Below are 24,828 nucleotides of genomic sequence, written 5' to 3'. Positions count from 1 at the left end.
TCAATGTTTTTTTCTCCAAGCCGGTCTCCAAGCCTGTTTTCTGACAGACTTGTTCATAAAGAGTTTGTTCCCCGCTAACAGCCTGTTAATTAGCAATATTACACTGAACTGATGATGTGTCTATGGGAAAGCGTCAGGAAAAAAAACATCCGGAGAACTGGTGTCCCCAACATCTGGGCTTTGCACCATTACAATCCAGCAGCACGTGCCATGTTGTCAGAGTTTTTGGTCGAAAACAAGGTGGTTGTCACTGCACACTCCCCGTATTCACGAGATTTCACACCCTATGAGTTCTGTTTATTCTCAAAACTGAAATTGACACTGGAGGGAAGAAGATTTGCTACCATGGAACAAATCCACTGAAAATGCTGGTAGGTCTCGATATGATAGTAACAGATGAGTGCGGGAATAAGAGAGGCACGGGGACAGGTGCATTGCATCTCACAGGGAAGGAGATTTGTTTTAAGTTTTAGAATGATCTTTTTTTTTTTTTTTACAGTTCCCGGAATTTTTGGGTCCCCCCATATACTGTATATTTGTATACAGTATGTAAAATTCAAAGGTGACGGACTCACTCACTCACTCATTGATTCATCAACAAAAGCACTATTTCCCATTTAGTTAAAAAGCTGAAATTTGGCAGGATAGTACATCCAGGCCAGTACTAACAAAGAACATATATTAATATATCAATATTGAAAAAAAATCCTCCAACAGAAAAGCAAATTTCCCCAAAATCTAAAAAAAACGCTTTAACTGATTTGATTGAAATTTGGTGACATTATAGAAAAGAGGAAATTAGCCAACGTGTTTATTATTTATCAATACTTTTTTTGTCAATATTTAAAAATATTCTGTTAACTTACATGCTCTGCGCAGCAGTGACAGGGGGCTTCGTGCAAACGACGGACGCCTCCGAAGAGATTAAGAGCAGCATTAGCCAACAGAGTGGACTTGCAACTGATGAAAAACATAAAAAGAAATGAGAGTGACGTGAACAAGTGAAAAAAAAAAAGATTCTCGCCCTCTTGTGGATGCCAGACAACTTTACACCCAAAAGTGAATAGAGGCTGAATAGACAGGCGTCTTATCACTTGATACTGTATGTAGAGAGATTTTATTTATCATAATATTATTACACCGTCCTCATCACTCTGTTCCAGAACCAAAACCCAACAATATTGGATTAGCAGTGTAAACTGTGCCTGTTGCTTCCATTGCATTGCTTCCAGACCTCATACCTAATAGTGTCCTACTCTTCTAGACGTCTTTTAGCACTACTTTAATCTTATGATGTGAAGATAAGACCTGTCACTATTCCATATTTGGAGCGCACCACCATAATTTGTATAGATTAGATTAGATAAATTTTATTATTCCCAAGAGGGAAATTTATAATTAGAAGATTTAGATTGCAGCAAACCCCGCATCAGACTCACTGTCTGGGCCGAGATTCTTGCTGCCATTGCTCCCACGTTCTACACAGTATCCCTCTTCACCTTCTACCTGTGTCAAGTTGATGGCCTAGTGTGCTCCTGCAAGTAAGAAGGACTATGGTCTTCATCCTTTTATCTCTCTGGTTTAAGCCAGTATACTTGGTGTCTTCCACAATTAGCCTTTGATCTGGAAAGAAAAGAAGAGAAGCCACCTAAATGGATCCAGAATTGTTTCAGGTGAATCGAAAACTTGCACATTCACATGGGCAGTGGGATCTAAGGCTTGTTCTTGACAGCGCAAGGTTCCTACTTGAAATGTTATGACCACCTCAATGGACGGCCCTGAGCCAAGCACACAGTGAGTTGTAACAATAGTGCTGAACAGTCCATCCTTAGAGAGAGACGGTGACACTCACCACTTCAACATGTCATTCTTTAGAAGGCCCACTGTTTCAAGACCAGTCTAAGTAGAACGTCCCCACATGCATAGACTTTTCTTTGTATCTAATTTGGAATTAGTGCAAATTTGGGACTTCTTTACGCTTCTTTAAAAACACAGCTGATTTGTGCCCATAACCTGATTTTCATGCTAGTTAAAGAAAAATGCATTATTGATGAATTGCTTGCATACCATCCCAAAGTGTCTTGTTGCGGCACAGTTTAAAAACCTCCCTGCTAAAGGTAAAGATGCCATTCGATCTGGCAATCGACCGGCCTCGGCACTCTGCAGTTATACCTAAGAGACCCAGAAAAGCTCAGAAGGAAAAAAAAAGAGAAAAGAATTGATTCTTTAATGCCCCACAGACTGTCAGCCCATCCAAGCTGTCTGCTCTCGTACAGAGAATGAGCAGACGCCTTTGCATTGGAAATGTCTCGACTTTTATTTGCCTCCCTACCTCCTTTTCTGAAGACCCTGTGCACTTGTTCCATCTTAATTGAAGCCGGCTACAGGCCTCAGAAGTGATGAATTTCCAATTGCTTTTTAGTATATCCATATATATATATAATTTCCTTATTCACTTTGTCTGTTCCTTGCAGTAACAAAGTACTTCAGGATAGATAAAAAAGCTGGAATTTGACATGATAATACAAGGATTACCCAGCTCAATATGAAAAATCTCAATATTCAATTTTAGAGTGAGGCTCCAGTGGTGTCGCATTCTCTATCAGTCCTTATAGCTTTGATTAGATTTCAAAACTTCATTTTTCAATAAGCAATAATTGCTTGCTTTGTACTGAACTTTACATTCTGACAACTGTTTAATCCTTGCTTCCTAAAGCAATCTATGAATTTGATCGAAGATCCTCAGTGCAGCTAGCCTCAGTAACTCAATGTGCTGTGAAAGTAAGCCCAGAGTACAATAATGGGCCCATTGTCATCTTATGCAGCCAGCAGTCAACTATGTACATCCACCTTAATAAAATGAAACATCTAAGTCTATGCATTAATTTGGGTGCTACATCTCAAGTCATTCGAACAGAATGAACATTTTTAGTAATAAGAATGCATTGCATTTTTCATTCCAGTAGATGGCACATCGCAAACAGTAACACTGCTTTTATGAATCTCATACCAAATGGCACATAACAGAGACATATGCCTTACATTTGTCATTCCAGCAAATGGTGCATCATACACATTTTTATTAATAAGAATCCATTGCATTTGTCATTCCATTAGATGGCACATCTCAAACATTAATGCTGCTTTTACGAATCCCATACCAAATGGCATATAACAGAGACATATATCTTACATTTGTCATTCCAATAGAGGGTGCATCACAAACATTTTTATTAATAAGAATCCATTGCATTAGTCATTCCAATAGATGGTACATCGCAAACGTTAATACTGCTTTTACGAATCCCATACCAAATAGGGCGGAGTGGTGGCTCTGAGGCTAAGGAGCTGCGCTGGTATCCCGAAGGTTGCCGGTTCGAATCCCCGTCACTGCCAAAAAGGCCACTGCTCTGCTGGGCCCTTGAGCAAGGCCCTTAACCTGTAATTGCTCCAGGGGCGCTGTACAATGGCTGACCCTGCGCTCTGACCCCAAGGGGTATGCGAAAACTACCAAATTCCTAATACAAGAAATTGTATAAGGCGAAATAAAGAACAAAAAAGAACAAAAAAAAAATGGCATATAACAGAGATATATGCATTACATGGTGCAATGCAAACATTGATTACTTGGATTTCAACCTTTCTATAGCATTATATATAAATGCAATCCTAAAAGCTGTATCTGTCTGTCATGAAATTACTTGCGAACCAGTGGGGCTACAACCTTGATCTTGGTCTTAATTAAAATATGACACATGCTGGTGAAGCAATAAACATAATCAACATCTACCTCTGCAAATTTATCAGGGTTCATGTCTTTTCTTACGGCAAACTGCATAAGCAAACTGATTGAGAAGGTGACATGTCAGGGAGGAAAGAAGAGAAGCAACATCTGCTGACCTTGAAGCAAATTGCAGAAGCCAATTATGTCCTAGGAATAAGAAGAATGATAATAAATTATTATTAAATTTATCATTATGTTAGTTTGTCCAAATACTTCTGAGCCACTGAAAATGGGGGGACCATTTATAAAAATGTCCGCCATTCCTAAATGGCTCATATGTTATTTTTGGTAAACCCCTTGAATTAAAGCTGAAAGTCTACGCCTTGGTCACATCTTGATTGCTTTATTTGGAATCCATTGTGGTGGCGTACAGAGCCAAAACTATGAAAATTTTGTCCCAGTCCAAATACTTAGACCTGAGTATGAACGTTCTTAACCATTACCTAGTCTAGTTGCAGGTTTAATTATATGGTAGTAGGGGTGGTACTCCCTCTTGGTTGGTTCTTATCTTGTTCCCTGTTGCTTTTGATGATGGCACCTTCTAACCATTTTTGTATGTTCTATAACTTTGTAAGTTGACGTGGATAAAGGGGGTCTGCTAAATAAATAATAAATAATAGTAATACTAATAATATGCACATTTTCATTTTTTTTTTTTTTATCGCAGAGCCCCCTAGCGTCTTGTCAGTACTGAGGCTTTGTTTCTGTTTGTATCCTGGAGTCTGTCAGACAGCAAGTGACCACTGTGCTATCAGCTGGCACACATGGATATGTTTGGAATTTGGTGTGTCTCACTGGGGTATCTTCATGAGGCCTAAACAAGAAGACTAGTTAATGAGCGGATTCAGTTCAGTTGTGGGAAAGGAAGAGCTCTGACTACAGCATTCTGCTCAAGGAAACCCTGTTATGATTTATTGATAATCGTCCCATCAAAACTACATTTTGCAGCGATTAGGTGTGAAGATTGTGGGTTATGCAGGAAGTCAGACTTCCACAAAAAAAAAAAAAAACATCTGCAAGAGATCCTTGGATGGGTTAAGCATTAGATGAGGAAACGCACACTTGATGGGCATCGTAGGCTTCTTACTTTTATAGACTTTCTTATATTCTTATTGTAAGTAAATCTTGCTTAAAGACAACTCTTGCCTGGTTAGTATGGGAGGCTGGGCAATGCTGTAGATGCCTGCTTTGAATACATTTATATGGAGACTCACACCATAGCCAGTATTAATCCAAAAGCTGAATATTTATAAGGCATCCGGTCGATTCATTACAAGAGTTGTGTTCATTCATGAGCCAAGATGACAGTTGTGCCCGAGATGCTTTGAGAGAGAATTCCATACATATGTATAAAGAGCTGAAATGGAAGGCAAAATAAATTGTGTAGTACTTGCTTTGCTCAGAATGAAATAAACAGCCAAAGACATATGTGAACAATCATAGCCTTCATCTGCAAGTCACTTGTCATTACTTTGCCAAGCATTTCTCCGCTTTTGTTGTCTGCACCTTGAGATAAATATATATTCATCGTTTTATGCCTACAGTAGACATTAAGAGAAACGGGGCCATATTGACCTTTACAAAAATCTTTGTCTGCTCTTACATTCAAATCACTAAAGAGCTCCGATTAGGCAGATGTTTCTCGATTGTGTAGTTGGGCCTCAGTTTCTGAAGCTTTTTCACACTGCGGCCCAGCAATTTGTGAATAGCATAACACAACTGGCACCGAAGACGTGTATTTCACTTTAGAGAAAAAAAAATGAATTCAAGTAATCAATAGTGATCATCTTTTTAAGTTAATGTGTCCCACCGAATGCCTTACCACCTTCTTTGAGCTCAATTTCTTATAGAAAAAGACGCATATAAAAAGCAGCATTAAGAGTACAGAGACTTATCTGCCATTTAGTAAGTCGGCCACTTTTGTTCCAGTCTATTTTTCACACTGTTTAAAAGAATAAACTGACTACTGCATATTTATGAGATTACTGTAATAACAGCACAGAGTGGAACATGACCATTCTTCATTTATTTTTGCATTATTAAAAAACCACAGTATTCTTATGAAAATACAGTAAAATTAATTGATATATTTTATGACAAGGCAAATCCAATAAAGTATTTAGGACATTGTTCGGTCATTTTTAAAATGTTAATGCTTGTTAATGCTTTACAATCAATCTGATGTGCAAAGAAAAAAAATAAAAATCCCAAATTAAAGCATCGGACGTTAATTGAATTATAAATTATTAGTCCTTTGCCTCCATTCATATATAAATATATTATGATGTTCGGAAGGCTTTTAGTAAAGTCCCAAGTTGAGAGATTGGGCATCAGACTAATAGAAGTGGGAGTGCAGGGCGAAGTGCGTAGGCGGGTGCAGAATTGGAAAAGTGCAGGAGGAAGAGGGTGATGTCATGAAGAGCAGGATGAGAATCGGGTGATGAGTAGAGTGGTGGCCCTCAGGGGTCAGTGCTAAGGCCGCGGCTCCTTTTTATATACTGTAGTGGCAAAAAGTTCTGGCAATGACACAAACGTTGTGTTTTGCAAACTTTGCTGCTTCAGCATTTTCAGATTATTTTTTTACGTGTTTCTATGCTATACTGAATAACAATTATACACATTTTGTAAGTTTTCAAGACTTTTATTGGCGTATATGTCAAATTTATGTCGAGTCCATATTTACAGTGCTGACCCTTCTTTTTCATAACTTCTGCAGTTCACTCTGGCCTGCTGGATATCAGCTTCTGGGCCAAATCCTGACTGATGCTGATTCATTCTTGCCTTTTTTTAGTGCTTGGAGTTGACCACAATTTGTGGGCTTTTGCTTGTCCACCTGCTCTTTGAGAACAGACCACCTGTTCTCAATGGGATTAAGATCTGGGGAGTTTCCTGGCCGCGGGTACAAACTTTCAATGTTATGATCTCCGAGCCACTTCATTATCACTTCTGCTTTGTGACAATGGTGCTCCATCATGCTGGAAAATACACAGATCAGCACAAAATTGTGTGTAGATTGATGGGAGAAGTTGCTCTTGGAGGACGTTTTGATACCATTCTTTATTTATGGCAGTGGGCCCACTCCCTTGGATGAGTAGCAAACCCCACACATGGATTGTCTCAGGATGCTTCACTGTTGGCACAGTCATACAGGACTCATGGTAGTGTTCACCTTTTCCTTCTCCGGACAATCGATTTTCTAGATGTCCCAAACAGTTGGAAGGAGGATTCATGTGAAAAATAACTTTGCACCGTTCTTCTGCTGTCCAATCCTTGTACTTCCTGCAGAATTTCAGTCTGTCCTTGATGTTTTTCTTGGAAAGAATTGGCTTCTTTGCTGCCCTTCTTGACACAAGGCCATTTGTCCAAAAGTCTTTGCTTCACTCACAGACGCCCTCACACCCACCTGCTGCCAACACTGAGCAAGCTCTGCACTGGTGGCAACACAACTCTGTAGCTGACTCCTCAGGAGGAGATGGTCCTGGTGCTTGCTGGACGCTTTTAACTGATCATTTTGTGCCAGGGCCAAAATAACTGAAAATGGATTTATGCTAATAAAGCTCTTTGCAATGAATTAATATGCATCTGATCACCAACGCAAAACTTAATCTGTAAATGTTGCAAAACACAACATACTGTATGTGTCACTGCCAACACTTTTGGCTACTACTGTACATAAATGATCTGGAAAGGAATAAAAATAACAAGCTGGTTAAGTTTGCAGATGATACCAAGCTAGGAGGATCATCAGGTAATTGGAATCCATTAAATCTTTACAGAGGAACTTCAACAGCATACAGGCTTGGGCAGATTTGTGGCAGGTGAAATTTAATGTGGGTGGCACAGTGGCGCAGTGGGTAGCACTGCTGCCTCGCAGTTAGGAGACCCGGGTTCGCTTCCCGGATCCTCCCTGAGTGGAGTTTGCATGTTCTCCCACAGTCCAAAGACATGTAGGTTAGGTGCATTGACGATCCTAAATTGTCCCTAGTGTGTGCTTGGTGTGCGTATGTGTCTGCGGTGGGCTGGCACCCTTCCCGGAGTTTGTTTCCTGCCTTGTGCCCTGTGTTGGCTGGGATTGGCTCCAGCAGACCCCCGTGACCCTGTAGTTAGGATATAGTGGGTTGGATAATGGATGGATGGATGGACAAACCTACTTTCTCACTCACTAAGATCTGTCCATACTTCCATTTGATGAATCAGCTTTAGCAAGGTTCCTGAGGATAGAGCCATAAACCAGTCCACCCTGAAGCACACTCTCAGAGCGGGTTGGATAATGGATGAATGGATGAAATTTTATGTCAGTAAATATTACATATTACACATATGAAGTAAAAATATGTAAGGTTTGAATGCACAATGGGAGGTTGTAAAATGCAAGGTACACTTTATGAGAAGGACTTAAGAGTTGTAGTGGACTTGTCACTATCTGCATCAAGACAAGGAACAGAGGCCATTAAGAACTATGACCGAATGTTATATCTGGATAGGAATATAAATAACAAGCTGGTTAAGTCTGCAGATGATACCAAGAATGGCGGATTAGCAGGCAATTTGGAATCCGTTACATCATTACAGAAGGACTTGGATAGCATACAGGCTTGGGCAGATTTGTGGCAGATGAAATTTAATGTAATTACATGTATAGTAAAATATATAGGAAGTAAAAATATTAGATGTGAATACACAATGGGAGGTCTACTTTATGAGAAGGTCTTCCGAGTCATAGTGGGTTTGTCCCTCTCTACACCGAGACAAGGTACAGAAGCCATTAAGAATGCTGACAGAATGTTAGTTTATATAGCGCCCTGATGTGTGGAGTATGGAGGTTCTGCCCAAGCTTTGTAACACACTGGTGAGGCCTCATCTGGAGTACTGCATGCAGTTTTGGTGTCCATGTTACAAAAAAGGCATACAGTAGCAGCACTAGAGAAAGTCCAGAGAAGAGCGACTAGGTGGATACTAGGACTGCAGATGAGCTATGAGGAAAGATTAAAGGAGTTGAGCCTCTTCAGCTTATGCAAATCAAGATTAAGAGGTGACAAGATTGAAGAGTTTCAAATTATGAAGGGAATTAGTCCAGTGGATTGAGACTATTATTTTTAAATGAGTTCAACAGAAACCCAGGGACACAGCTGGAAACTTGTTTAGGGTGAATTTTGCACACTCATTAAAAAGTTTTTCTTTAAGCAGAGAACCACAGCCACCAAGTCATGTGGTAAATGGAGGAACTTTATCAATATTCAAAACTCGACTTGATATTATTTTGTAGAAATTTGCTGAATAGAATTGATGAGTTTTGTTGGGCTGAATGGCGTTTTGTCATTTTTTTCTCTAAGGTTTCTAAAATATCATTTCAGTCTGTTAACTAAAAGTAAAGATATCCAGCTTTTCTTTTTATATATTGTATTTTTTTCAGGTAGTCTGTAAATCACTCCTGGTGTGAGTCACAGCTAATCCCGTACCACCGACAAAGGACTGGCTGAGTTAAATTACAGCGGTGGGGTAGAATAGCTGATATGCTGGAGACATCACTGCATTTACCTAGCTGGCACATTAATCATTCAATCTTACATTTAATGTTAGTGTATTAGCAGTGGCGTAGCCAGCTTGCTGAAAGCCCCTGTGCAGCGCCCTCAGGTGGGCCCTTCCTGTCTAGCATAACTCAGTCATTTATTCGCAACTAGATCCTAGGGGCCAGCTGGGCAAGTGGTGTCCGCGATCATGTCACTATCAGATCACACGCTGGTGACAAACAAATGCTAAATGGAATTGGTAATAACTTTTTTAATGTCTTTATTACAGCAGCTGGAAGTTAGCAAAAATAAAATAAATTGTGGGAATGGAATGTGGGAGGTGTGGGTAGCAATAGTAGTACATAAATATATGTAAGATGTGGACCCGCTTACTTTTCCAAGACAACTTTTTGAAGGAAGATGATTAAAATGTAACATAAGCTAGAAAGTAGAAAGTGTTCTTTGCTATAAAATGAAGCAATTTCAATTTGTAACAAATTTAAAATGACAACACCAGCTGACAGGATATTATTACACAATCGACCTGTTTTACACAAGTTCTGAGAAAATGGACAACATAAAGTGAGGTGTCAATGGTTCCAAGAAATTTGCCTTGTAGGTAGGAAATCGCTTGGTCATATGTATTGCTTGATTGTCTTTAGTAGTTTCTCCATTTTGAACGGTTTTGAATGGCACCTCATCTGAAGCCATTGTATCGATACTTCCAGACTCGGTAGTTGTTGCAAGCATTTCACTCACTGTACTGTCTGCATAACCTGCTTGCGGCCATTGCGACGATTCACCAGCATCAGTATTCTCAGTTCCTACCACAAGTCCTTGCTCAATTTTGAGAAAGGTAGAAATCTTGGTAAGCTTAGTTCCTTTTGCAGGCATTCCTTACGTTTAGCAGCACCACTCTTATGTTTACTGGATCCACTACTACTGGCCGACATGGCGTCATATAGCGAGAGTATAAAATGTGTCAAATTGTTCAAATATTCGGTGCTTACCGATTAACAGGGACCATAAATTAACAACAGAATTGCTATGATTTATCGTTTACGAGTTCGAACTTCGAAAACTGTTGACATCAAATCAAATTACAAAAGTAACAATTATTTATGATAATAATGTATATTTAAATTATTCATGTGATGTCCTTCAAAACTTCTTCTGTTCACGTCCGCTACGGCACGCCAAAGGATGCCAAATTTGGGAATGTGCACAAATCTGTAAGGCAGACTAGGGCGTGTTGCAGCTCCGAGTCTCCGAACTCCCGAAGTCTAAATTTGTGTAAACTGTAGGCCTGCCGAATACGAAATATCATCATGGATTGGATTGGACTTGCCTGGTGATGGTGCAAACATGCCACTGAAACTGTGAATTATTATCGTAATAAACTGTGCAAGTGATTTAAGTCATTAAACATTTTTTTAAACTCTATACGGCCCTGAGTGGGCCCCCCAAGCTCATAGACCCTTATGCTTTGCACAAACTGCACAATCCATTGCTACGCCATATTATATTAATGAATATTAGCCAAACATGTCCCAGATTATGTCTCCAATTAAGTAGTTTTTGGGTTCTTTTTTAGTACCTACAATGGCAAGTTACCCATCATGTGCTCAGACTTAATCTGTCATACTCATTGCCAGCAGACTCAGAACAGGTCAACCTCCTGAAGCTAAACAAGTTCAGACCTGGCCAGTACTTGTATGGGAGACCACCTAGGAAAAGCTCAGGCTGCTGCAGGAAGAGTTGTTGGTGGGGCCAGCACAGGGCGCTTACCCTCTGGTCTGTTTGCGGATTCCAATGCGCCACTGCAGTGATGGGGACGCCGAGCTGAAGAAGTGGTTCTGCCCTTCATATGAGAAATAAAACCGAGGTCCTCACTCTCTGTGGTCATAAAAGGTCCTTGGGAATCTTTCTAAAAGAGTGGGGCATTTACTGATGTCCTGGCTAAAATGCTTTCGATGGCCTCGTACATTCTGGCCCCGTAATCATTCCAGTCCCTTATTGGCTGCCCATTGTCTATGTCAATGCTTAGCTAGGAAAGCTCTATATACAGTCAATGTAATTAATCGTACTCACAGTCCTGCTGCAGTAGGAACCTGCCTGACCACCTGAGGTTAAAGAGAATTCCTGCAACCCACATGGTAAATGAGCACTGTTGTGTTCTGAAGGGGTAAGCCTTTCTCCTAAACCTTCAACTATAAGTTTGGTATTTTTTCAAGTCAAAGTGTTTTCTTCATAAACATGGGATATATTCATTTGCCATGCAAAACTGTGTTCTAAAGTTAAGTGTTTTCTATAAATTTTTAAAAATGTCTTGCTCACATTGCACTTTATAATGGACGCAATGGGACATGGAGCACCACCGGAACAAAAGCCTGAAAAACGTATCAAATATGTCCACTTTGAAGAGACAAAAGTTCTGCTATAAGAAAACATGCCTTCTGGGTTTATGATGCATGTTTCTGACAACAAAAGGGAACTGGAAATAATCATTTTATTGCGTGTTGCTGATACTATTTTTCCCAAGGTGAGGATTTGCTTGTGTGACAGCAGTGACATCTGGGGATGGAATCTCACATAAATAAGGATGTGATTCAACACAACACAAACATGTGGCAGGAAAAGTTTGCTGTAATTCGGTCTTTCGAGAGGAAGCCATGCCCGCTGGGGGTAAAAGATTGCTGCGGAGGAAGACAAGCAGTGAGTGAATGTGCAAAGCTGGTCTTAATTTAAAATGGCTGAATCTCATAATATTGTTTGGAAATTACATTTATAAGCTGTTTTTACAATGTGTGTGTAATCTTAAGCCACAGATCAATGCTAAATACAGTGGTACCTCGGTATATATCCTTAATCCGTTCCAGATCCTTTGACTTATACCAAACAGGACGTATACCAAACAAATTTTTCCCATAAGAAATAAAGGGAAAATGATTAATCTGTTCCCATGAAAAAAAATCCTATTGTTATTTGCATATTATACATTGATGGGGTTGTATAAAATAATTGAAACACTGCTTAATACTAAAATACATAAATACAAAAGCAATTAGATGAAATAAATGAAAATTTAACCTCACTTTACTTTTTAATAACGTCTTTGTTTTTCACAATCGTAGATACCGTCATTCTCGGCATACAGTATGCAGCAGCCATGTCCCGGATACGCATGTCACCTTCATACTTTTCAACAATCAATTCGAATTAAGTGAAAAAACACAAAATCACGTGAAAATTCACATAAAGTTATAACGCGGGTTGTTCACTGAATTCTAGCAACAGGCGTACTGATGCTCGTGGGCAGCGTAGGGCAGCGCGCGGTGTGACGATGCAGGTCCACTCCACGCTCCCATAGGTCCTTACGGGGAGCCCTGAACCCGACAGCATCGGTAATGTCACCGAGATGAGCTGACAAATGAGGACAATTCTCAAATGAAGCCAGGGGATAGTACAAGAATGCCAAGTGCTTTTATTTAAAACAAAAATCAGTGTCCAAACAAATAGTGCAGTGCATCTGGTTTCAATAAATAATTATTTAATAAATATCCATAAAACCAAGTGTTCTCTGGGGATAAAAATAACAATAAATAATTCCGATAAAATCCGAGATTAAAAATGCAGTCTCACTCTTCCCAATCACAGCCCACCTGTGCAGGTGCGACTCGCTCCAACTTCCTCATTAACTCCCCCGCGGTCGTGCAATCGCGCCCACGGAGAACGACACGGCTATACGGGTTAAAACCTGTTCCGTTTTTTGAAGCTGCGGACCCGCTATACCACACGTGGTGTTCTAGCACGTGAGTCGTATTCCAAGCAAAATTTTTCGCGTCCAAACAGGACGTATACCAAGTTGGACTTATTCCAAAGCAGACATATACCAAGGTACCACTGTACATTTCTTGGCTTGAAAAATGGACGTATTCAGTAAGTTTTTAAGGTTTTATTTTCCAATAGTACTCCATGCTCCGTAGCCTCCATTATAAGGATCCAGATTTTTTTTTAAATTTATCGAAAACACTTAGTACTTTTTTTGTTTCTCAGAATGTGCAATAGTTCTCTTATATGTGCAATATTATTACAGTATGTGAAATACTTCCAGATCAGTGTGCTATTACTGTTTAGTAAGCTAGAGATATTGTAAGAGACCTGGGTATAGTGTATCGATTATATTTAATTCACTGCGTACTGGCAGAGCATAGTGAATTAGGATTAATTGTAGGTTTTTTTTTATATTATGTTCATTTTACTTTATATGCTTTGTATTACTTGAACCGCTGTCTACCTGTATAGTTGTAACATAATTAAGTTTTTCTGATTGTGATTCTGATCCTGAACTTTAGAACACAGTTTCGCATGACAAATGTATATATGTCATGTTTGTGAAGAAATAATTTTAACTTGAAATATTCCAAACTTATCCTTTCATGTCGTGAACCTCTCATTCCACCTCATCCCAATATACAGTATGTTGTAATTAATTCTGACCTGAGAATGTGGGGTAAAATGGCTTTCAAGTAAAATGAAGTCATGGTTGCATTTGTTTGAACACCTTGAGACAGTATGTGCTTTGAGTCCTGCTGGAAGTGTCCATTTGAAAAAAGGTGGACGGTGGCCATAAAGGAACGCACATGGTCAGCAGTAATGCACCAATGACACGTTAAAGTGACCTTCGCTTGGTATTAAGTGGTGTATTTTGTGCCAAATAAAAATTCCCCACACTGTCATGTGACACAAGGTAGGATGAATCCATGGATTGCTGCTATTTTTGCCAAATTCTCCTCCTACCACCAGCATGTTGGAGCAGAAATGGAGATTCGTCAGACTTGGCTGCAGCCCATCTCCTTCCATGTGTGTTTTCTTGCCGTTGTGCCCTTGGCTGTTGTGTTTTTATTTGAGCATGTGTGGCCATCCTCTGCAGGGCAGGAAAATCGCAGGAGGGCAGCTGTTTGTAAGATGGTGAAATCAACACATCTGACAGTAACAAACGTACAGCAGATAAAGTCACCTCCTTAGTCATTAAAGTATTTCATTGAATAGCAACTAAAATACTTGACCTGTCTGAATGCTGTGCAGATGGATATACTGCCGGGTGAATTGGTGTTTGGAGGAATACACAATCTGGGTCAACAAAGGCCTGCGTATTCTAAAAAAACAAAATCAGTAAAGGTTATCTCTACACTGGACAAATAAAAGAAAGGTAAGAAAAACAACATTTGAACTGATTATCATCCATCAGGCTGTTTGTGACTTCCTTGGTAAAAAGACGACAACTGACTTAATTCTCCGAGACACTTGATTAAGGGGCCTAACCTCTTGAGTTCTTTAGTGTGGAAGTTTTTCTCCATATGTGATCTCCTTGTTTTTTTAGCTTGTTATTTGCTGAAAGAAGTGTCTAACGATAAACTTCAAAGCTTCCGTTTTAGATTGTTATGGAGAGCTTACCCAAACCAATAAACTGAGAATAATCCCAGTACTATGAAGATCTCGTGGTGTCATGTCCTCTTCAGAAAATTTCTGGTTTCTTATTACTGCTGGACTTAAGGGAAGTGCAAGGGCAGAAGCTGTTGTTTTCAGGGTCTCCTGTTTTTTGTATCTTCTGGTAGTTTTATATCTTAAACAATCCGTTGGTTTAATTTATTTTTGAATTATACTTATGGCTATGATTTTGATTTCGGCCATTATTGTGCTGCTACTATTGTGTATTCCTCTTGCTAGGACCATCCCGGAGTGGGTGTGTCCTCAGAGGTCATGACCTGTCAATCACAACACAATAGGATGAAAGGTTATTAAAAGGATATGCTTCCTTATCTGAGTACTCCGAGTCCTAAACCCCTCAAACATTTTTATAAACGTTCTTTGTTTTGTTTCTCTGGTTTCTGAGCTCCTTGTAATTCTTCAGTCTTTGATTTTGTATCGCAATTCCTGGCTTTGGTTACTGACACTTGTTCTCCTAGTTGTGACCATCAGTTCGTTTTATTATTTATTTACGTCCCTGTCTTCGAGTCACCCTATTATTTCTCATGCCGGCCGGCATAACAGTTGCATGGACTTAAAACTTTATCCTTGATATCGTAATGTATGATATTATGCTTTAATGCTTATTGTGAAGCCTTGATTTTGGTTTTTGAATTGCCCTGAGACCATCTGACTTTCTCAATTGTTTACTAAACCTCACCAGGCTGTGATTCTTGTTCTTGCTTCTTATAATCCACTATTAATTAAAATCAAAACTCAATCTGAAGCTAAAGCAGATGGTTTGTTGACAGTAACATTGCACTCGTATACAGTAATCCCTCGCTATATCGCGCTTCACCTTTCGCGGCTTCACTCTATCGCGGATTTTATATGTAAGCATATTTAAATATATATCGCGGATTTTTTGCTGGTTCGCGGTTTTCTGCGGACAATGGGTCTTTTAATTTCTGGTACATGCTTCCTCAGTAGGTTTGCCCAGTTGATTTCATACAAGGGACGCTATTGGCAGATGGCTGAAAAGCTACCCAATTTACTGACATAGGGGGATTGAGCAGGGTGGCTGTTCGCACACCTAGACGATACGGACGCTCGTCTAAAAATGCTGAAAGATTATCTTCATGTTGCTCCCTTCTGTGCAGCTGCTTCGTGAAGTGACATGCTGCACGGTGCTTCGCATACTTAAAAGCTCGAAGGGCATGTTTTGATTTTTGATTGTTTGTTTCTCTCTCTCTCTCTCTCTGTCTCTCCCTGCTCCTGACGGAGGGGGTGTGAGCTGCCACCTTCAACAGCTCGGTGCTTCGCATACTTAAAAGCCAAACAGCCCTATTGATTTGTTTGCTTTTCTCTGTCTTTCTGACAGACTCTGCTCCTGACGCGCACTCCTTTGAAAAGGAAGATATGTTTGCATTCTTTTAATTGTGAGACGGAACTGTCATCTCTGTCTTGTCATGGAGCACAGTTTAAACTTTTGAAAAAGAGACAAATGTTTGTTTGCAGTGTTTGAATAACGTTCCTGTCTCTCTACAACCTCCTGTGTTTCTGTGCAAATCTGTGACCCAAGCATGACAATATAAAAATAACCATATAAACATATGGTTTCTACTTCGCGGATTTTCACCTTTCGCGGGGGGTTCTGGAACGCAACCCCCGCGATGGAGGAGGGATCACTGTACACACCCAGCAATCTCTGGGATGAACTGCCAGTCATGGGTGACCAAGGAGTTTTTACATTTCAAGTAATAATTAACAAAGCCACTATTAGAATCTTGTGAATATGCATAAAATAAAGTCTTTTTGGGTGACAGTTTATGATTAAGATAGCAGCACAATGTCTGAAGAAAATCCACTTCTGAGCATCCTCCATTTCGGTGGGTCTGGTATTGGGGACCACTGCTTAGTGAAGCCATTAGCTGAGAACTGAACACACAGAATGTAGTCAGTTTATATTTATAATAGTGTGTTATAAGTTCAGAGTGTTGTCTACATGCATTGTTCAATTATTGTTTAAGCTTTGTTGCGGTAGGACCACCGTAGGGTGCCCTTATTCTACTTTTATACTCTTTATTATGTAGATCTGAACACAATGTCCCGCATTCTTGCTATAGCCTTTATACCTTACATGACCTATAAGGGACAGCTCTAGCATTTTTGCTGCCCTAGTCGAAGCTGTAAATGACACCCCGTCACCCCTCATCACTGCCAGACCTGTACACTGAAACCTGGAGACAGGACAGAGGAACAAGGACTGGGCAGAGCAAAGTAAGGAGGTTTTGGATACAAAACAGTGAATTTACAGTTTGAGAGAATGTCGAGGGGGCGGCTGATTATATACCGAAGTGTTCTGTCTAGGAAAAATACACTGTTGAAGGGTGCCATATCAGAACTCAAGTAGGAATTGGCAGGTGTTATTTATTTATTTATTTATTGCATTTGACATTTCTCTAAAGAAAAAAAAAGTTTCTTTGCATAATCATGTTCACACTTACACTGTCAGTTTGAAGTCTCTCTTTAAACCCTAACCCTACCCCTTACAATGATGGTGTCACTAACCTTACTAAGCCTGCACTGTACCATCTACATGTCATTTGAATTAAAAAAAAATAACTGAAAACCTTAATATAAACACAACATTCAATGAAGTTGAAGTATGAAAATCGGAATCTTTGCCCATGATTTCTGTTTACTGTATCCTCGTGTATGCAAATAATGGAATATAACTATCCAATCAATGCACGACCTCACAGAGTTTTTTCGGCGACAGATGGACTATGGAGAACTGCTTTAGCGTGCCAAAAGCGAATCTCATAGATGGTTAGTGAACAACAGAGAACGATATTTGCCAAGTTTTAACACGAGTTGTAATGTAAGCCCAGCAATGCGATCAAGTTTCATTTTATTTTGCTATGTTTGTGTCTTCCATGCTACAATTTGATCATTGTTATTATTATCATTATCATTGTTGTTGTTCATGTTATCAGACTTTAAGATCAGACATTGCTAGTATGTAAAAATAATATTAAACCAATATAATTGGACAGTTGTGTTGAGTCTGGGTAAGTATGTTAAAAAAAAATAAGATGCCACACCCACCCCTCCAAATTTTGCCACCCGAGGCGATCACCTAGTTTGTCTAAATTATGGAAGTGACCCTCATCTCTGGCATTCATCATGTATTATAGATAATATGCCAAAAATAAAAGCAGAGTACAAATGTCAGTGTTAGCAAAATAATATTAATACAACTTGGACAATAATCAATTCATCTTGCCTAGACTAACAGGAGGCTCTCTGTCTTATGTTGGTTAGTCTCTGGTCCGGCTTGATCTTTGCTCTCGCATGTCCTTTGAATGGCTGAAACAGTCAGTCTGGCCTCTCCATGTCCACGGCAAAGAGAGAGGATGTCACCAAGAAGCACTTCGTTTGCAGTGTTCAGAGATGGCCTCTTCACTCTCGTCTAATGGAGTTTTTCCTATTAGCTTAACGCTGCAATGAGATCACTTGTGAGCCAGACTTTGTGGATTCGTGACTGACCACCGGCAGTTCACCACAGTGCAGATCTTTGAGTGGAGATGTTTTGTTGTTTGAGTATTTCACTTGGTGATGAGGATGGGATTTGCACTGTGGATGGGTGGAGTGTAGTGGTGAGGCTGCACAGAATAGGTGGGAGTTGGTAGAGAGGGCGTACAGCTGTTGTCACCTGGAACATGTTGGGTATTTGTTTCAATAGCCCTCATATCAATTCATGCATGTATGCACGTTTTGAAGGTGTTTAGGGTCACTGAATATAATTGTAGTGTCCAAATTCCTCTATTCCTTATTGTTTTAATTCTGAATATTTTTTTTGGATCATTTCATCTGTCACTCACAGTTGCCCTATTTTGGTTTCCCCTTCTTAGGGCTTAAGTACCAGTTGCCAGGGCTGTGTCCCCGGTGGTCGTAACTTTCAGTCGCAATGTAACGGGATTAAAAGTCACCCATGAAAAGACTTCCTCATCCGAGTTGTGGACTCAAAACCTTCATCTCTAATTGATTTTGTCACATTTGCTTTATTTGATTCCTGGTATTATTGACCATAGTGCTTATCATAAATTTTGTCTCATTATTTTTTATCTCCTGGTTTCACTCTTTTCATGACTCAACCTCAAACCTTGTCTGTTCGCAGACATTACAGAAGCGTACCATTCATGGTGTTCAGAGATGGCCGCTGCAGAGCTGAGATTATTTCTGTGCTAGGCGTCACGGGTTTGCAGCTCATTGCTGACAGTTCACCACAGTGCAATTCTTTTCCGGGTGTGTCTCCACAGCGATGAAACACAGAATTTTCAAATCCACTCAGTCTAGGTTACGGGCCAGAGACCATACTGGGAGAACATAGCACTGATTAGGAGACAACCATGGAATTTTATTATATAAGCTGTGACCATAAAGGGGCACCAGAAAGCACACTATATGAATTAAATAAAGTATTTTTATTCTACCAAAGCACGTTCCACAATCACCTCTCCATTAATAAACCACAATAAAACAATAAGGCACAATAAACCAACAATTCTTCCTTCTTCTCCACCTCATCTGAGTTTTGAGTTGGGAGGCTTCCTTTAATGCCGGACCCGGGAATGCTTCCAGTACCATTCTGTCTCCTCTAGGAAGCATTTCTGGGCCATAAACAAAGTAGGATGGGCCTCCCCCAATAGCACCATCTACCAATCCCAGGGAACCCCTACAGGGCTGCATTTCTGGATTACATTTCCCTAGCACCCCTGCAGTTGTCCCAACTTGGTTGTCATATGAGGACCACTGCCACCTAGTGCATGAGGAATGGAACCACTCCTAAATTCCAGCTTCTACTGGTCCATCCGTGATTTTTTAACACCTGGGCACAGAGATCTCTTTCCACCCTGCCGGCAAATCCATCCATCGCTCCTCTCAGGCCTTCCATTCCGGTAATAATCCACGCTACTCCCTGGCTGGGATGGCTGTTTTTCTCCTACAAAGCTTATAGGGTCATTAGCATTTCTTGTACAATCCATCATAGGGCTCACTCACACAAGCACACTCACACTTTCATAGGCCTAAATTTTAAGCGCCTGTTCAATTTACCAGAACATCTTTGGAAGAAAAACCAGAATACCAAGAGAAAAACCTACAAAAACCCTTGGAGAATGTGTAAACTCGAACTCAGGATGCTGAAGCCATGAGGTGGCTGAATGAACCACTGCTCAATCCCAAATATTTTAAAGAAAATGTAAAATATTTAGCTAATATTAAAAATGGCAAGCAGCACATACATAGATATCTACATAATTTATATCTATAATTCTTCCAGCAAATTTTTGACATTCATGACCTCGTAAATTTCAGTCATGTGTTACACTGTGAATTTTATCACTGAGCTTTTTACAGAGGCCTCAAGAAGAGCGGTGCATCTGCACTACAGAGTACAGTGCTGACTAACAAAGGCACTATATACAGTGCATCAGGAAAGTATTCACAGCGCATCACTTTTTCCACATTTTGTTATGTTACAGCCTTATTCCAAAATGGATTAAATTCATTTTTTTCCTAAGAATTCTACACACAACACCCCAATGACAACGTGAACAAAGTTTACTTGAGATTTTTGCAAATTTATTAAAAATAAAAAAATTGAGAAATCACATGTACATAAGTATTCACAGCCTTTGCCATGAAGCTCGAAATTGAGCTCAGGTGCATCCTGTTTCCCCTGATCATCCTTGAGATATTTCTGCAGCTTAATTGGAGTCCACCTGTGGTAAATTCAGTTGATTGGACATGATTTGGAAAGGCACACACCTGTCTATATAAGGTCCCACACAGTAGCGTAGCATGGGTGTCAGCCGCCCGGGGCGGAGGAAAATTCCACCGCCCCCTTATTTAGGTATGGTTCAAATTTTTACAAGATATTATTATTATTTATTGTGAAATTTTGCCGCCCCCTAAAAGTGCCGCCCAGGGCGGGCTGCCCCTGCTGCCCCCACTACGCTATGCCACTGGTCCCACAGTTGACAGTTCATGTCAAAGCACAAACCAAGCATGAAGTTAAAGGAATTGTCTGTAGACCTCCGAGACAGGATTGTCTCCAGGCACAAATCTGGGGAAGGTTACAGAAAAATTTCTGCTGCTTTGAAGGTCCCAATGAGCACAGTGGCCTCCATCATCCGTAAGTGGAAGAAGTTCGAAACCACCAGGACTCTTCCTAGAGCTGGCTGGCCATCTAAACTGAGCGATAGGGGGAGAAGGGCCTTAGTCAGGGAGGTGACCAAGAACCCGATGGTCACTCTGTCAGAGCTCCAGAGGTCCTCTGTGGAGAGAGGAGAACCTTCCAGAAGGACAACCATCTCTGCAGCAATCCACCAATCAGGCCTGTATGGTAGAGTGGCCAGACGGAAGCCACTCCTTAGTAAAAGGCACATGGCAGCCCGCCTGGAGTTTGCCAAAAGGCACCTGAAGGACTCTCAGACCATGAGAAAATTCTCTGGTCTGATGAGACAAAGATTGAACTCTTTGGTGTGAATGCCAAGCGTCACGTTTGGAGGAAACCAGGCACTGCTTATCACCAGGCCAATACCATCCCTACAGTGAAGCATGGTGGTGGCAGCATCATGCTGTGGGGATGTTTTTCAGCGACAGGAACTGGGAGACTAGTCAGGATAAAGGGAAAGATGACTGCAGCAATGTACAGAGACATCCTGGATAAAAACCTGCTCCAGAGCGCTCTTGACCTCAGACTGGGGCAACGGTTCATCTTTCAGCAGGACAACGACCCTAAGCACACAGCCAAGATATCAAAGGAGTGGCTTCAGGACAACTCTGTGAATGTCCTTGAGTGGCCCAGCCAGAGCCCAGACTTGAATCCGATTGAACATCTCTGGAGAGATCTTAAAATGGCTGTGAACCGACGCTTCCCATCCAACCTGATGGAGCTTGAGAGGTGCTGCAAAGAGGAATGGGCGAAACTGGCCAAGGATAGGTGTGCCAAGCTTGTGGCATCAAATTCAAAAAGACTTGAGGTTGTAATTGCTGCCAAAGGTGCATCGACAAAGTATTGAGCAAAGGCTGTGAATACTTATATACATGGGATTTCTCAGTTTTTTTAATTTTATTAAATTTGCAAAAACCTCAAGTAAACTTTTTTCACGTTGTCATTGGGGTGTTGTGTGTAGAATTCTGAGGAAAAAAATGAATTTAATCCATTTTGGAATAAGGCTGTAACATAACAAAATGTGGAAAAAGTGATGTGCTGTGAATACTTTCCGGATGCACTGTAAATTGTCATTGATCGAATTGCTAACCATTAGTTCATCTCTCAGCATATCCGTGTGTATAATAAAATAGTAAAAAGGTTGTCTGCATAAATGACTCGTCCACACTGCTCTGCAGCATCACCGCAGAGATGAGGACTTGCTTATCAGCAATGTCTGCACACTTTTTTTTCCATTTTTGTTGAGGGAAGCTTCTCACTCTTTAATTGAAGATGTGAAACTGAGACTTGGGTGGCATGGCTATGGGGGAGGCATTGTTATCCTTGACCTTAACCAAGTGAAGAACTTTGTCAGCAGAGCGCATCAAGGAGATCAATTCCTCCTTGTAATCAAAATGGCATAATTCACTGTTTACAAAAAATCAATTGAACAATTAGAAGATATATGTTGGGCGCAATTGATAATCACGAGTCAGTGGCACTTTAATGGAAGGTGCATCTGTCATCTGTCAGCAGATAAATGTATGCAGCAGTGTGGAGAATAGAGAAGAACACAGGGCTGTCTTTGTTGTCCATCTGTATTTCAAGCGGACTTGAAAACTCCTGGACCTTCTGACAGAGGCCCCCTCTGACACAGAGCCCTGTTCTGGGGCACAAATATGATGGCCTGTCTTAGCAAATGAGTCCACCATATGTATCTTTGTTTATATACAGATCCGTTCTTTGCAAGGCTCTTGGCATTAGATCTCTAGATTTGAACAGGTGCAGAAAACATTTCTTGCATGCTAAAAAAAAGCATCAGAGACTGGAGGTGAGCAGATATTCATGATGTGCCATACTCTGTGGAGGAGCAACAATAACATAAAAATGGAGACGCTTTTCTCATTCAGTTCTGGAGGAGCCTTGTGGCCGCAGGCTTTAATCCAATCAAATTCACAATTAGTGCATCATTCTGACTGTTAATTGATCTTGTTATTTAGATAGATAGATAGATAGATAGATAGATAGATAGATAGATAGATAGATAGATAGATAGATAGATAGATAGATAGATAGATAGATAGATAGATAGATAGATATATGAAAAGGCACTATAAGATAGATAGATAGATAGATAGATAGATAGATAGATAGATAGATAGATAGATAGATAGATAGATAGATAGATAGATAGATAGATAGATAGATAGATAGTGTCGCAGGTGGCTGGGGGGGCGACCCGGCTGGGACGCCCAGGAAGACTGGAAGAGGTCTTCCGCCCTCCTCAGACCACGTGGGGGCGACCACCCTGGTTTCTTTGGGGGCCACGGGTACAGAGCATGGAAGCTCATCCCTGTAGGGGCCCATGGTCACCGCCAGGGGGCGCCTGGATGCCTTGGGAGCCCTGGACCTCAGCACTTCCGCCACACCCGTAAGTGCTGGGGGGAAGAAGAGCAGGGACACCCGGAGTGCTTCTGGGGATGCAGCCGGCACTTCTGCAACACTGGGGCGTGTCGGTGGAAGATTGCCGGGAATCACCTGGAGCACATCTGGGTGATTATTAAAGGGGCCGCCTCCCTTCATTCAGGGAGGAGAAGGACGAAGCCAGAAGGCGAGGAGTGGAGGCGGCCTGAAGAGACAAGGCAAGAGTGTGATGCCTGGACTTTGGGGGAGTTTGGGGTTGTGTGGCACTTAAACTGTAAATAATAGACTTGTAAATAAACGTGTGGTGGTGATTAACATCATGTATGCCTGTCTGTGTTTGGGCCTTAGTCCACACTAGATAGATAGATATGAAAAGGCACTATTAGATAGATAGATAGATAGATAGATAGATAGATAGATAGATAGATAGATAGATAGATAGATAGATAGATAGATAGATAGATAGATAGATAGATAGATAGATAGATAGATAGATAGATAGATAGATAGGAAAGACACTTTATAAAAGAAACAGATATGAAGTCCCTAGATAGATAGATCAATCAATAATCTTTTTTTCTCCCCTGGGAGAAATGTGCCACAGAAAACTTGATATATTTTTAGATGTCATTCATGGCCAACAATCAAACATAATTTTTAATTAGTAACATTTACAGCAATCCGCACCAGGAAACCCATTTACAAGCCAATTGGGAATGCGATAGAAAGAATGGCAGTTGGCAGTTTATATATAAATTCCAGATCAATTTGAGTTAAATTTTTATAGTGCTTTTCAATAAAATCGAGGTTTTTACTAATGGTACTAATGATTTAAACTTAATTTTTAAAATGTTGTTCATATTAATGTAGGAAGGGGAATTAGCACATGAAGAGATTCAAGGAGCACCTCACAAAGATCCCTAGTCCTGGGCTCCTTTCTCCATTGTGAATATAAACCATAAATGGTAGAAGAAATGAAAGGGGTGGACTTCACATGAACTACTTGACGTTCCATTGGTCACACACTAAAAAAGTGTTGAAGAAGATGCTGCAAGCAGAAGGTGGATCTGCTAAGCAGTGCTGTGAGAAGCAGCTTTCGTTATGTCTTCAGGACCGCAGTTCTGTATTTATGTTGGCACATCCTGTTACTGTATGAAGCCAGTGAGATGGGCACATGGTAGGGTTTGGTAATTCTTCTTTCATAACTGATTTCAAGGTACAAAACTTTGTGCTTTTCCATAATTGTCGAATCTAGGAAAGTTAGAATAGATTTTGAATTGGGCTTCCTAGACACAATAGCAGAGTATAATATTATTAAAAGACTGGAAACAATAGAAGAGTAAGCAATGTCTGAGTAGTTGGCATCCCACAGACGTGTTTCTGGTTTCAGTGAGCTAAGTGACCACTTGGGGCATCCA

The 24,828-nt window shown here is 40.5% G+C and overlaps 1 protein-coding gene across 1 annotated transcript in view; it reads left to right on the top strand.

Annotated features, from left to right (window-relative positions):
• sdk1a (sidekick cell adhesion molecule 1a) overlaps positions 1-24,828 on the top strand; it is a 1,749,737-nt gene that overhangs the window by 1,188,419 nt on the left and 536,490 nt on the right. The gene's annotated exons all lie outside the window — the stretch shown is intronic.

Source organism: Erpetoichthys calabaricus, chromosome 11, assembly GCF_900747795.2.
Source record: "Erpetoichthys calabaricus chromosome 11, fErpCal1.3, whole genome shotgun sequence".
In the NCBI taxonomy this organism is placed as follows: Eukaryota; Metazoa; Chordata; class Cladistia; order Polypteriformes; family Polypteridae; genus Erpetoichthys; species Erpetoichthys calabaricus.
This window is presented reverse-complemented; position numbering and strand designations above follow the sequence as displayed.